This window comes from Ornithorhynchus anatinus, chromosome 20 (assembly GCF_004115215.2).
Source record: "Ornithorhynchus anatinus isolate Pmale09 chromosome 20, mOrnAna1.pri.v4, whole genome shotgun sequence".
NCBI classification, from domain to species: domain Eukaryota; kingdom Metazoa; phylum Chordata; class Mammalia; order Monotremata; family Ornithorhynchidae; genus Ornithorhynchus; species Ornithorhynchus anatinus.
Window position 1 is genome coordinate 1,002,395 of NC_041747.1, and position 15,022 is coordinate 1,017,416.

The following is a 15,022-nucleotide window of genomic DNA, read 5'->3' on the forward strand; positions in this document are numbered from 1 at the left end:
AACAAGGACAGCTGACTTACCCAGGAATTTGAAGCTCCACATAGAACAAAGCAGTGTGGTCTAATGGAAAGACCACCAGCCTGGGAATCAGAGGATCTGAGATCTACTCCCATCTGCATCGCTACTATGTGGCCTCAGACAGGTTACTTAACCACTCTGGGCCTCAGTTGGCTTGTCTGCCAACTCCAATTTCCGGTCCAATTGCTTTCTTGTTCCCTCTTCTTGTTCCCTTTTTTATCCCGAGGTCTCTTCTCTTTACTCAGTTCCTTTTTTGACTTCCAAAAGCCTTCCCATCTCAGTTCCAGAAAAGATTGATGAGTTTGGCAAACTATGTAAGTCTTTCATTCCATTTCTAGGAGTTAATCCAACCCTCAATGTGGATAGTAAAATAGTCAGGAAAAGTACGGACAATTGACTCTAATAAAAACTTTAGCAAGATTCACCAGACTTCCAACTAATGAGCCATGAGTCCAAAATACATTAAGATTTTTTCCTTTTCAAAATTGGTAATCCTCTCATTTCAGAATGGTAATGTGCTCTGATCCCATGTACCTCTCAGAACTAGCAAAAAACTGGTGAAAGGTGGGTGAACACACGAGAGAGGATGTGAAAAATATCTGCTTTATTCACCTTAGTTTTATCCCATCATTAAAAAGTAGCAAAGCTTTGACAAGGGAACGGTAAAGTTTTTGTCTTTGGCCGCTAAAAATCAGCACCTGGGGAAAGGAATTGAGGTTCATTGAAATTAGACATTTTCCCAACGAAGGAGTAGACACAGTTGGAAACTCCAAAATGCTGCCCCGCAGGAGACTGTGCTTCTAACTGCTAATCGACCCTCTTTGTATGTAAATAGCTGAATAATCTCAGCAGCCTCTGATGCTTCTGGACTTTCTAATCAAGGCAGTCATTCGGATCCAACTGAAATTCTGTCATATGTTGAAAAACAAATCTGTGTGTAGGGTGGCCAAGCGTCCGGGCCTGCCTGGTAGCAAAGACTCCGAACGCCCTTATGGCGGATACTTTGATTTCCAGCTTCTCTCTGCCACGGCTCCCGCTGCCGGGTTCTGCGGTTCGGAAGCGGCACCCCTGTTTGCCGGGAAGTGGGAAGGGAAGGCAGTGGCTCTGAAGAAAGATGGGGAGGGTCAGGGGTTCCCCCTGGGACACACTCTGGGTTCCACAGATTTCCCTCAAAGGATTCCGAGTGAGGTCATTACATTAATTTGTGCAGTCTGGAAAATGCATGGTAATGTCCTTTGTGGGTCTTATAACTGCCCGGTGGGCAGAGGGGCCTTCGGTCACCAGGGGTGTCGTCAAAATCTCAAGCTTATTTTCCCCTTCCCACTTAGCAGCAAGGTGACTCTCAGCTACATCAAGAGGGAGAAACCTAGGTATTTCCAGACTTACGGCTATCATATGCGGCAAAGGGCAATCCTTGTGTGTCCATAAATCAGTCAAACGGTGTCAGTCAAAGGTATTTATTGGGAGCGTGTGAACAGTGTATTAAGCACTAGGGAGAGTACAATAGAAGGGAGACATGTTTCCTGTCCTCAAGGAGTTTATCATTTAATGGAGAATGCAGGCAGGCATAGATCCCCATAGCAATTATGTAGATATTCGTCATCTATTTATTTGTATTAATGTCTGTCTCCTCTAGACTAAAAGCTCCTTGTAGGCAGGGAATGAGTCAAGCGACTCTGTCATATTGTTATATTGTATTCTCCAAGGACTTAGTACAGTGCTCTGCACACAGTAAGCCCTCAATAAATACGATCGATCGATTGATGATGGATTCCTAAGAGTAGTGGAAGTAAGGGGTTCAGTCAGTCAAGGGCCTTTACTGAGCACCTCCTGGGTTTCCTGCACTGGAGGAACTGAGTAAATAAATGAAAATTCAAATGAGAACATATTTTTGGCACAGAGTTAAAAAAAGGACTACACAGACTGTCTGACCTCCTCAGATCTCTTCCCAACATTTTGATTTTGCAAGTCTATGATATGCAGTTTTTGCATAAGCTTCCAGGCATAGGACTATTATGCCTTACTTTGAGGTAAGAATTTCAGGTGCTGAATTTAAATGTCTCTAGGGAACCACTCATGCACATGGATTTCATTAAGTTCAGTGAAGCAAATGAAATCTGTTGTTATGAAAGAGTCTCTGACAGCTCATAATTACAGAAAAATAAATGTGCCAGCCAAAGACAGGAATGAAATTAAGATGTCAGTACTGACGGGTCGCGTAACTAAATTTTCAAAAAGCATGTAAGGTCTGAGGAACCATTTTCTGTCTTGGGTGGTGATTGAATTAAAATGACTAAAAACTCTTCTTTTAAAAGTGTGCTTCTAGAAAAACTTCCTTGGGGAGCACGTTCAAAAGAAAAATAAATAATCCAGCATCCTTTGAGAGAGGCTCTACCAAGGCCTATATCAGTAATAATAATAATAATAGTTAAGTCCTTTCTAGGTGCCAAGCACTGAACTGAACAAGCACTGGGGTAGATTCAGGATAATCGTGTGAGACAGAGTCCCTGTCTCACACTGGGCACGGAGTCTAAGGGGAAGAGGAACAAGTATATTTTATCTCTATTTTACAGATGAGGAGACTGAGTCACGGAGAATTTAAATGACCTGTCCCAGGCGACACAGCAGACAAGTGATGGAGCCAAAATTGGAACCCAAGTCTCAGGCCTGTGCTCTTTCCACTAGTCTATACTGTCTCCTGAAACATTTTACCTTCTAAAAGATCAAATTTAGGTCTGGTAACTAAAGTGAAAAGAATGGAACACGTTTGCATAAATGGGAAAAAGAGTTAGCCACTGCACAGCCTAGTGGAAAGAGCACACGACTGGGAATGAGGAGACCTGGGTTTTATTCCTGGCTGTCACCAGCCTGCTATGTGACCTTGGACTAGTCGTCACTTAATCTCTCTGGGCCTCGGTTTCCTCAGTTGTAAATTGAGGGTGAGATGCGCGCTCTCTAGCTCTTAGATTGGGAGGCAGGGATTATGTACGACCCTATAGACTGTAAACTTCTTGTGGGCAGAGAACAAGTCTATTATATTGTACTCTCCCAGGCGCTTAGTACAGTGTTCTGCCACAGTAAGCACTCAATGAATACCAACGATTGATTGGTTATCTTATTTATACCCCAGTGCTTGGCAGGAAGAACGTGCTTAATAAATACCATTTTTTTAACCATTGATTAACTACTTTTGTACTAATCGAGAAGATCCTTGTTTTCTTTTTCCTATTCCCCGCTGGATTGATTTGCTAAATTGTATGGATTACTCAGTCACCGCTGTCGATCTGCAAAAGAGTTCCTCTGGTATGCAAGGGACTGCAGCTGATTTCTTCTATTTGGAAAACAGAAGAATTTATTCTCCATTAGATGAAATGTGAGGAGGGAGAATCTGGGCTGATCAGAGGCCCCGCACCTCCACTGATAGACAACAACTTCCTTTTTGAAGGCAAAAAAAAAAAAAAAGCATCTACTTTCACTCTCACCAGTCAGCCCAAAGTGTTCTCCCGGCAGTCTCTCACTCTTTACTTTTTAATCCTAGTTGCTTTCTCCATCTTTTTCAGTAAGTTATGGTTATAGCTTGCTTTTATAATGGTCTCCTTTTTAAAGGAATTATGTCCTAGTTTCAGAACATTCGAAATTATTAATCATTATGGCATTTTTAAGCACTTTCTAAAAGCTAAGCACTGGGATAGATTCAGGATAATCTGATCCCTGCCCCCACAGGGCTCGCACACTGAGGAAGAGCAGGTGTCATCCCTGTTGTATGGTTGAGGAAACTGAGGCCCAGAGGGGTTAAGTGACTTGTCCAAGATCACACAGTAGGCCTGAGCTGGGACTAGAAATCGGGTCTCCTGACTTCTAGCCGGGTGCTCAAGCCATTAGCCATGATACCTTCCATATATATATATATATATATATATGTATATAACCATTAGCCATGTTACCTTTACTTATTTTGATGTCTGTCTCCACCCTCCTAGAATGTAAGCCTAAAGTGGGCAGGGATTGTCTCTCTTTATTGCTGAATTGTACTTTCCAAGTGCTTACTATAGTGCTCTGCACACAGTAAGGGCTCAATAAATATGATCGAACGAAGGACCATTAGCCACGCTACCTTCCATAGGTATAATACATATATATACACAAATAGAGTGTACACATTGAGAAGCAGCGTGGCTCAGTGGAAAGAGCCCGGGCTTGGGAGTCAGAGGTCATGGGTTTGAACCCCGGCTCTGTCACTTGTCAGCTGTGTGACTGTGGGCAAGTCACTTCACTTCTCTGGGCCTCGGTTACCTCGTCTGTAAAATGGGAATTAAGCCTGTGAGCCTCACGTGGGACAACCTGACGACCCTGTATCTACCCCAGCACCTAGAACAGTGCTCTGCACACAGTCAGCGCTTAACAAATACCAACATTATTATTATTATTACTAATAATAGTAATAATGGTATTTCTTAAGCGCTTACCAATAACAGTAATAATGGTTATTTGTTAAGCGCTTACTAGGTGCCAAGCACGGTTCTAAGTACTTGAGGAGATACAAGGTCACCAGGTTGTCCCACGTGGGGCTCCCAGCCTTCATCCCCATTTGACAGATGAGGTCACTGAGGCCCAGAGAAGTGAAATGACTTGCCCAAAGTCACACAGCTGAGAAGTGGCGAAGGCGGGATGAGAACCCACGACCTCTGACTCCGCAGCTCGGGCTCTTTCCACCGCGCCTGCGTCGGCTGAGCCACCGGGCGAGGGACGGGCACGTGGCCGGGAGGGGGCGCTAAGGCGGGGGGGAGGTGTGAGGTGGGTGCGCGCGCAGCCCGGCTCCGAGGGGGCGGGAGGGGGGACGGGCACGTGGCCGGGAGGGAGCGCTCGCGCCCAGGGGGCGTTAGATGGGGGGGGAAGGTGTGAGGTGGGTGCGCGCGCAGCCCGGCTTCTGGGGGGTGGGGACGGGCACGTGGCCGGGAGGGGGCGCTAAGGGGGGAGGGGGGAGGTGGGTGCGCGCGCAGCCCGGCTTCTGGGGGGGGGACGGACACGTGGCCGGGAGGGGGCGCTAAGGTGGGGGGGAGGTGTGAGGTGGGTGCGCGCGCAGCCCGGCTTCTGGGGGGGGGGGGACGGACACGTGGCCGGGAGGGGGCGCTAAGGTGGGTGGGGGGGAGGTGTGAGGTGGGTGCGCGCGCAGCCCGGCTCCTAGGGCGCTGTGGGGGCCCGGGGCGCCTGGCGCCGCCATGGCCGTGGCCGTGGCCCCCATGGCGGGCGGGCGGGCTGCCGGCGCTCCCCGGCCCCATCCCCGCAAGGCGCCCGGCGGGGGACCGGCCGACCGCGGACCCCGGCGGGGACGGGACCGGACACCCGCGCTCCCGACACCCGCCAGGTAACCGCCTCCCGCGCGCCCCCGACCCACCCCGCGCGCCCCCGACCCACCCCGCGCGCCCCCGCCCCAGCACCGTCACCATGGGATTCCTTAAACGCTTCCTCTGTGCCCCGCGCTGCTCCAGGCCCTGGGGGAGATTATTATTATCATTATTATTAATAATAATAATGATAATAATGTTGGTATTGGTTTAAGCGCTTCCTATGTGCAGAGCACTGTCCTAAGCGCTGGGGGAGATCCAGGGCCATGAGGTAGTCCCACGTGAGGCTCGCAGTCTTCATCCCCATTTGACAGATGAGGTCACTGAGGCCCAGAGAATAATAATAATAATAATAATGTTAGTGTTTGTTAAGCGCTTCCTATGTGCCGAGCACTGTCCTAAGCGCTGGGGTAGACACAGGGGAATCAGGCGGTCCCACGTGGGGCTCACAGTCTTCATCCCCATTTTCCAGATGAGGTCACTGAGGCCCAGAGAAGGGAAGTGACTTGCCCACAGTCACCCAGCTGACAAGGGGCAGAGCCGGGATTCGAACCCATGACCTCAGACTCCCCAGGCCGGACTCTGGACACTGAGCCACGCTGCTTCTCTAAGCAGCAAATTCAAGGTCATCGGATTGTCCCACGTGGGGCCCACGGACTTCATCCCCATTTGACAGATGAGGGACCCGAGGCACGGAGAATAATAATAACGATGGTATTTCTTAAGTGCTTACTCTGTGCCATGCGCTGTTCGAGGTGCCGGGGGAGATCCAAAGTCATCGGATTGTCCCAAGTGGGGCCCACGGTCTTCATCCCCGTTTGACAGATGAAGGACCTGAGGCACGGAGAAAATCATAACGATGGTATTTCTTAATTTCTTTATCTGTGCCAAGCGCTGCTCTAGGCGCTGGGGGAGATTCAGAGTCATCGGATGGCCCTAGGTGGGGCTCACAGTCTTCATCCCCATTTCACAGATGAGAGACTCGAGGTACAGGTAACAATAATCATGGGATGTCTTAAGCGCTTACTCTGTGGCAAGCGCTGCTCTAGGCCCTGGGGGAGATACAGAGTCACCGGGTGGTCCCACGTGGGGCTCACAGTCTTCATCCCCATTTGACAGATGAGGGACCTGAGGCACGGAGAATAATAGTAGTCCAAGTAATAATGATGGTATTTGTTAAGCGCTTACTATGTGCCAAGCACTGTTCTAAGCGCTGGGGGAGATACAATAATAATAATGATGGTATTTCTTAAGCGCTTACTATGTGCCAGGCACTGTTCTAAGCGCTGGGGGAGATACAATAATAATAATGATGGTATTTCTTAAGCGCTTACTAGGTGCCAGGCACTGTTCTAAGCGCTGGGGGAGATACAAGCTCATCAGGTTGTCCCACGTGGGGCTCACAGTCTTATTCCCCATTTTACAGGTGAGGCAACTGAGGCACGGAGAATAATACTAATGATGGTATTTCTTAAGCCCTTACTCTGTGCCAAGCACTATTCTAAGCGCTGGGGGAGTTACAAGGTCATCAGGCTGTCTCACATGGGGCTCACTGTCTTCATCCCCATTTTACAGATGAGGGACCCGAGGCACGGAGACTAATAATAATGATGGTATTTCTTAAGCACTTACTAGGTGCCAGGCACTGTTCTAAGCGCTGGGGGAGATACAAGGTCATCCGGTTGTCCCACGTGGGGCGCAGGTCTTCATCCCCATTTTACAGATGAGAGACCTGAGGCACGGAGAATAATAATAATGATAATGGTATTTCTTAAGCGCTTACTAGGTGCCAGGCACTGTTCTAAGCGCTGGGGGAGATACAGGGTGATCAGGTTGTCCCACGAGGGGCTCACCGTCTTCATCCCCATTTTACAGATGGGGGACCCAGACCAATCCCGGCTCCGCCACCTATCAGCTGTGGGACTTTGGGCAAGTCACTTGACTTCTCGGTGCCTCCTCAGTCACCTCATCTGTAAAATGGGGATTAGGACTGTGAGCCTCAAGTGGGACAACCTGATGACCCTGCATCTCCCCCGGCGCTTAGAACGGTGCTCGGCACATAGGAAGCGCTTAACAAATACCAACGTTATTATTATTACAAGTGGGGGAGGCGGGATTAGAACCCACGTTCTTGGGGCTCCCAAGGTGATGCGTCCCCTCCCTCTCCAGGGCCACCGACGTCCCGTCCCCCCCCAGCCGCCTCTGTGCCCCCTCGGGGGGCTCAAAAACCCGCGGGTGGGCGGGGCGTCTCCCCCGCAGCCTCGGCCCAGCGCTTGGACGAAGGTCGGGGACCTTCACCCGGGCCCGAGGCCGAGGCTCCCTCCACCAAGCCCGCAGAGGTGAAAATCCGCAGGGCAAGTTTTCCCCCGGACCTGCAGGACTGATTGATCATTTTCGAGAAGAAAGGGAGGGGGAAAAAATGTACTTTTAGTCGTCGTCCGTGCCGGGAGTCCCCCACTCGCCCCTGGTTCCCCGAGTGGCCGAGTCGTCCTGCCAGGTGAGTTTGCTTTTGACGTGCCCGTGTTTACGTTTGGTCTTTTGCCCGTTTGTAAAGAGGGAAATATCAAATCGGACACGGGTCGTTTTCATCGCGAATAGATATGTTTTCAGTGTACACATTCCATAACAGACCTTTAAGCCAAAAATGGGAAGGAACCGTGCAAATCCCCGACCCTCAAATATATAGCAAAGAGTAAATAGTGTACAGTGCAGATACGGGATAGTTTGCCTTTTTGAAAGCAGGTAGTTGACGGGTGAAGAGAGAAACAAAAATAATACGATTTTCTAAAAAGGACAGACGGCATTTTGCATCGGAGGTTTTCTGCCTTCTTTAGATTTTTAGTCTGGGGAGGATGGAGACCCTTGTAATGGGGGTGGGGTGGGAGGGGGATGTATTTCCCCGGCAGGGGAAGCCCGATCTCATTATTTGGTACCACTGACGAAGTGCTATGTTAAGGCTGCCTCTTTTAGATACTTTTAGATACCAGGGAAAATGTAACAGCTTTGCCAAGTAAGATCATTTAGTATCAAGACAATGTATTTCTTCTGGCTAGCTAAAATTGTACTGTTAGCCTGAAATTAAAACATTTTAAACACCCGTTATTCTCTCTCCCCCTCCGCCCCCTCTCCCATATTGCATCCAAAATATTTTATAATGGTAATTCAGCATATGTGCCATTTACTCCATCCAAAATCAGAATGTTTCATAGTCAAATATGTTGTTCCGTGCATTCGCTTTGTAATTTATACGTTTCTCGTCATTTTAAACCTGTGTTCTAAATTTTAGGGGTGGAATGTGTGCTCCACACTCTAATGACCTAGGAGAAAATCTGACTTACTTGGGAAAAGGTAGAGTCTTGGTCTTCCACTGGTACAGAGCTTTGCACACAGTGAGCGCTCTATAAATGCAATTGATCGATCGGTTGATTCCGTCAGCGTACAAAACCTGTTCACCAGTGGATGGCCTCTCCTGAGATCACCAGAACAGAGCAGTTCTTCAGCATTCCCATTTTCCTGAAATTATAATCAATCAACCATATTTATTGAGCTCTGACTATATGCAGAGCACTGTACTAAGCTCTTGGGGGAGTACAATAGAACAGTATTGGTATATGTGTTCCCAGCCCGCAAGGAGCTTATAGTCCGAAGGGACTTAAACAGTGATGACTACTTTGGTTTTGTTTTATGTGCTTTTAGTGTTTTGTTGAATACTAACATTGTTACATAAAATACACAAAGTATTTTTGCGTCAGTTTCCCTTTTACTACAGTTTGGAGATATGTTTCGTCCTTCCTATGAAACTGATATTCCTTTTTAGACCGGTTGTTGGTATCTGAATTGCTGCATTCTGAGAGTCCTCCCCTTCTGCTGTGGCTGGACCAAATAAATATTAACAGTGTGTTTGCAGTCTCCCAGACAGGTACATCAGAAACACTACTGTGTTCATTTGGAGCACTTATGTACCCATCTGTAATTTATTTTAATGTCTGTCTTCACTGAAGATCCTCTAACTGGGTGGGGGTCTATCAGCTGTGTTGCACTCTCCTAAGTGCTTAGAACAGTGTTCTGCACCCAGTAAGCTCTCAGTAAATAAAATTGATTGACCAGATGTAACTCTTTACTATAAACAGGAAGAGTCATGAAAGTATTAAATAATTTTAAGTTTTACAGCCTATTTTTTCAGTGTATTCGGATTCAAAAATCCCATAGCGTCACTTGTCCACTCTAGTAAAATACATGTCAGTATGAAACTGCCTCATAAAATATTTCTAGTTGTGAGCATATTTAGTTGGTAAAAGCCATATGTTCCACTTACCGCAAAGTTCGAGTGCTTCATAATTAGACAAATATTCAGAGCGGGAGGAGCAAGTTTGTGGGAGGATTGGGACGGTGCCGGAAGGCTCAAGCTGTGGTCTTAGCCTGTGAGAAAGTGAGGAAGCGGGCCTTAAATTAAGAAGTGGTAAACATGAAATTCCTGAAGATGTCTACATAAAGTAAAACTGTGATGGAGGAAGATGCCCGTATTGACAGGGAACTGGTTGAATCTGGTCTTTGAAGATGAACTTACTGCCCTTAGTCCAAAAAGGGTGCAATTATTGAAGCCTTTCTGGTTTGGGGAGTTTGTTAGTTCATATATTTGGCAAGGGACTTTTGTTTGAGCAATGTGGTGACTGTAGAGGTGACTCTATTAAGTGAAGTGATTATTAATAATAATAATAATGTTGGTATTTGTTAAGCGCTTACTATGTGCCAAGCACTGTTCTAAGCACTGGGGTAGACACAGGGGAATCAGGATGTCCCACGTGGGGCTCACAGTCTTAATCCCCATTTTACAGATGAGGTAACTGAGGCACAGAGAAGTCAAGTGACTTGCCCACAGTCACACAGCTGACAAGTGGCAGAGCTGGGATTCGAACTCATGGCCTCTGACTCCAAAGCCCATGCTCTTTCCACTGAGCCACGCTGCTTCTCACTGAGCCACGCTGCTTTTCGGGTTGTATCTGGGGATTTGGAGATGTTGGCATGTCTCATTTTTTAAAGGAACCCATTGTTTGCCTTATTCAACCTTTTTCTTACATCAATCCTCAATTTTTCTGGAAAGAGAATGGTGTTGGTCTTTTCTCAGGACTCCGAATTTTCAAATATCAGCCATAAATTGATTGGCCGTGTTTTGTTTATATATCTCTTTATGCTAGTTTTATTAATCTTCCATGAAAGCATCTCCTATTGGTCTGTTGGAGTACCGGGACCAGGACAGTCAGTGCAGACCAGGCTTCTTGATTCTGACCATTCCCGAGTCAGAGTAGAGAAATTTGAGGAGAAATTTGAGGTAATCTCAAAGGTACGCCCTAGTGATGTGGCTGGCTGAGTCAGATTGGAACCATTCTGCCACCATAGGAAAAAAGTAAAATGAGGTCTAGTGCAAGGAGCACAGGCCTGGGAATCAGAAGACCTGGGTTCTAATCCCAGCTCCGCTGGTGGTCTCCTTCTTTGGGCCTCAGTTTCCTCATCTGTAAAATGAAGATTAAATTTTAGTTCCTCCTTAGACTGGGAGCCCCATTTGGGACAGGGACTGGGTTCAACCTGATTGGCTTGCATCCACCCCAGCACTTAGAACAGTGTTTGGCACATAGTAAGCACCTAACAAGTGCCATTATCATTTAGGAGATCATAAATCCAGGTTGATTCAGCCTCCGCTTAAATGCATTTAAGGATATGCCAGGGATTGGGAGCTAATGTTTGAAAAAACCTTCTGGTTCTCCAGAGATATTTTGAGCCGCCCCAGCAGCCCTCAGGAGGCATTCTTGAGCTCCTCCGTCCTGATAATGATGCACTCTTTTCTCAGGGATATTGACTGAATAAAATGTTTAGGTGGGAAGGGCAATGTTACAGTAATGACCTGCATGGGCTATTTCCTGGGAAAGAGTGCTCACTGGAATGGTTATATGAGGTCTTTATATACTACACAGATGTGGACGGCCACCTTCTTCCACTCCATGACATCTGTGACTTCTGAATCAGGAGAGCAAATAGAGGGTGGAATGAAGGAGCTGGGAAGCCGAGGGGGGCGGGTACTCATAGATACAGATGCTCAGCACATCAGAGATGTGATGATGTCGTGGGCATCTCATGAGGTTCCTGACTTTTTAAAAAATGGTATTTGTTAAATGCTTGCTATGTGTGAGGCAATCTGCTAATCACTGGAGTAGATATAAGGTAATCAGGTTGAACCTAGATTTTAATCCCGTTCCACCACTTGTCTGCGGTGTGACTTTGGGCAAATCACTTAATTTCTCTGAGCCTTAGTTCCCTCATTGTACAATGGGGATTAAGACTGTGAGTCCCATGTGGGACATGGACTGTGTCCAACCTGATTAGCTTTTATCTACCTTAGCTCTTAGTAAAGTACTTGGCACATAACAAACGCTTAACACATACCATAAAAAAACGTGGCAGAGCTGGGATTAGAACTCAGGTCCTCTGACTTCTAAGAAAACACAGTGCCAGCTAAAAATCTTGGTTTCTCACCCACTTGATCCCTCCTACCTAGTCTGTCGCCCTCTCCCACTACACCACAGAACGTAATCTTTATCCCTCACATATCAGCTTACTCCTGGGACCTGGTTCTTGCCTCTCCCACTGCCCACCTCTTGCTCACCCCTTCTCTACTGCCTGGAACTCCCTTCCTTTCACAGCCCTTCTGAATCACATCTCCTCCTGGAGGCCTTCTTTGATGAATCTCTCATCTCTCCATCATCTATCCTCACTTACTTCCACTTCAGCACATCCGTGTCTCCTAAGGATTTAGGTACTCTTCTCTCCCCCCAGGCCCCAACACACACTACCATGATGCTTATGTATATATCGTTATTCTCTATTGCTCCCTTCTATTTGCTGTAAGGAATTTCATTGTCTACCACACCATATTGTAAATTCCAATTTCATTGTACTCTCCCAAACATTTTTCTACAATGATCTGCATACAGGCACTCAATAAATACTATTGATTAATTGATCCGCGTTAAACTCTAACAAAGAACATTCCAAGACTCATCGAATCCTAGATCCCTCAATAGTTGTTCTTTTGGGAGGAGAGGTGAAAGTTAAGTTTTGTTTCTTATATTTATCTTGTGAAAAGGAAATGTCTCCCAGTGCATGAACAGCCAAAATGTTTCATGCAAATGTTTTCACCACCCGGAAGAAAGCAAGGGACCAGACGTTTTGAGTCGGTTTTGAGAAGTGCTAAGGAAATGCTTTCAAAAAGTTGCAACATACTCACTGGAAAAATGTTTTAGGCAAATTTTTTCTCTCAGTTAAAGCAAGCAGAGAAAACATTTAGACTTAAAAAAAGGTTTCACCACCTGGACTATCCCAGTATAAGAATTTTTACCTTAGAGAGCTTAATGGAAACATTTATTTTTGTTGGAAAAATATATCTTGGCTAATGACATTTGTTGTCTAAAACAGACATTGGGGTTTTTTTTTAGAGAACACTTGTCAGGATAGTGATAAATGTTTGTGATTAAAATTGACTATAATTACAGTACATGCCCTAGTTTGGCATCTTTAGAAGTTGAATAACCAAATTCCTCTACCATGAGAGGTTTGGTTTTTTTTCCATTTTGGTTGGGCTGTCTACCAAACACATTCACAGTCAATTTGGCAATTTATGAGAAAATTCCTACAGTTCCATTGTCCGTATTGCCACACTTCGCATGAGTCAGAGTCGGAGGCTGGAGAGCCAGAGTGCTGGACAGATCTCTCGTCCACTTGTTGCTCAGGCTGCTCCAGAGAGAAAACTCACCATCACCTAGGACTCCAACTCTGAAGTGTCTCTTCCCCAGCTGCCAGACCAGGAAGGGTGGGAAGGAACTCCGCTGATAGCCCCCGACTCCCTGCTTCAGAGGAGTCGGAGGAACAGAGTGAGGAAACCCAGGGACAGATCTCCATGTAGCCCACGTCCAGTATTTTTAGGACGTCTCTCTCCCTGAGCCCGACTCCTCACCTTCTGGGTTCATCTCCATCCTTATCTCCCCATGCACTCACTCATTCTTGTCCATCTCCGGGCCTTCCGCCACTGTGCCCAGCTGCGTTTACGGTGCCTAGGGGAGTGAGAGATGGGTAGGGGAAGGAGAGAGGGAGATCCAAGAAAAAAGCCATCCCTCAGCGAACCAGGAAGCGGGAAAGAAACCAGCCAGCGGTCAGTGCAGTGAGTCAGGTGGGCAGCTTTGCTTTAGCGGGGAGCAGGGGTTCACTGAGGGGGATTGTTGGCAGTGACTCCAGAAACATTGACTCTGTTCTGCACCTGCAATGCCCCCAGAGATTTAGAATGTTAAAAGTTTGTCCATTTTGTCCCTTGCAGGTTCCAGTCAAAAATAAATATTTCCTCAAGACAAAAAAACCCACCTTTCAATATGGGCATTTGTTTGGGATCCATTTTGCCACAGTGAAAGCAGATTACCTTTGGGTTTCATTTCCTCTCCCTCTACTCTGCAGGCTGGGACTGCCCAGCCCAAGGGAAGCATAGGATTGAACATCTAAATTGATATGCTCTATAAAGATAGGCCAGATATTTGGAGGCACTAAGAAGATTTTCAGACTCTGTGTTATCCCTAGTTATTAAGCTGTCTAGGTAAATCAGTCAGATAATTCCTCACTTCACTTGGGCTATGCAGACAGCTTACGTGCAGATATGTAATTAGTTTTTTGATGTTATTCGTTCCGTTCAGTAGGATATTAAATATAATGTGACTAGAAAGTATCCTTGCAACTGTTTGAAGCATCGAGGTTGCCTGATGCAGCGAGATGCATTCCGTTAGATCAGACAACGAAGCGTTCTTCCCCAGGACAGGTTGCCGTTAAGCGCACCGTCCTGGTTTCTGAAGCAGTTCTATTTCTACACATCTTTTCTCTGAGCACTGTCCTTACCCTGAAAAACTGGTTTGCTTGGGTCATTCCAGAATGCAGAAGACTTCATTTTCACCTAGATGATTCTATTTCCAGGGGAGGAAGTAACAGCACACACATACAAACAGGCTGTATTTTCAGTGGGGGTTGCTGTTTGTGCTCAAGGTACACACGAAAGAAAGAAGTAGATTGTCAAAACTCCCTCTCTGGCAAGGGCAGTGCATCTTCCTTCCCCTGTAGTAAATGGCCAGTGTTATCCCGTGCATCCTTAGCGGGCACTCACCATAAGCAGCATTAAAGAAATCAGATGGTGTAATGAATAGAGCCTGGGAGTCAGAAGGTCATGACTTCTAATCCCAGCTCCACCATTTTTCTGCTGTGTGGCATTGGGCAAGTAAGTCACTTTACTTCTCTCTGCCTCGGTTCCCTCATCTGTAAAATGGGGATTGAGACTGTGAGCCCCACTGAAACAGGGACTGTGTCCCACTCGATTTACTTGTATCCACTCCAGCACTTAATATAGTGCCTGGTACATAATAAACGCTTAATAAATATCACAATTAAAGGAGCAAGATCTTTCCAGTGGCCAGTCAGGCAGGACTGATTTGCAGGTCACGGCTTACCTTGCTAGGGACAACAGTTTAACAAGCCCGAGACATGTATTAAATAGGTTGCTTTCTTCCACTTCGGGAAACCTGAAACAAGTGCCAACAGGCAGAGAAGCAGGATGGCCTAGTGGAAAGAGCACAGAC

General features: G+C 46.7%; 1 protein-coding gene across 1 annotated transcript in view; it reads left to right on the forward strand.

Annotated features, from left to right (window-relative positions):
* The first annotated feature begins 7,637 nt into the window (after positions 1–7,637).
* Positions 7,638–15,022, forward strand: part of SGCG (sarcoglycan gamma) — a 49,518-nt gene continuing 42,133 nt past the window's right edge. The window contains exon 1 of the mRNA XM_007664096.4: positions 7,638–7,860. The gene's annotated coding sequence lies outside the window, so the exon portion shown is untranslated. The remainder of the gene's footprint in view (positions 7,861–15,022) is intronic.